Genomic DNA, 665 nt, shown 5'->3' with positions numbered 1-665 from the left:
AAGAGAGTGGCACTCAGAGGGTTAAGGCTTACCTTGTGGTATTGCCTGCCTAAAAGGTTGGCCTCTACTAGTATAGACCCAGAGCGCTGAGATGGGCAGGTGTAGCAGGGTCCCCTAAGCTCAGCTACTTGAACAGTTGAAAGCTGGTATCAAAGAGCTGTAGTCAGGTCAGCTGCTGAACAGGAATCAGCCTCTGAGTAAGTAAGTAGCCAGGGGAAGCCACAAATAGGAGTTGGAAGTGCAGCAGGGGACTGCTGGAGTACTAACTGTATGGACATAGGCAGAAAAAGCTCTAGGCAGGTAAGAAGGAAATAACTGCAGCCCTATAAATTAAGCTACCACACCTGAGGGCAAACCAAAGTAAACCAGAACAGGCTGAGTACTGGGCTGATTGCAAACCCCATGGAAAGGTGAAGGCCACATGACCAAAAGGGGTAGAGTTACAGCATACTAAAATCCTAGTTTCTGAGCTGGAGAGCTCAGTCTGGTCTTAATTTCTGCTGAGGTCAGAATGCTTACTGGCCTGAGCTGAGAGAAGGGACACCCAGGTGACACAGGTACCTTTGGAAGCTACAGAAAGCCAGCAGTTACAGGATAGGAGCTTGCCGAGACCCAGTAAGGGGCTTATGTTTGAATAGCAGCTGGCATAGAACTGGAGGCTTGAA

This window comes from Alligator sinensis, unplaced genomic scaffold (assembly GCF_000455745.1).
Source record: "Alligator sinensis unplaced genomic scaffold, ASM45574v1 scaffold625_1, whole genome shotgun sequence".
NCBI lineage: Eukaryota > Metazoa > Chordata > Crocodylia > Alligatoridae > Alligator > Alligator sinensis.
The sequence above is the reverse complement of the archived record's forward strand: the minus strand, read 5'-3'. Positions refer to the sequence as shown.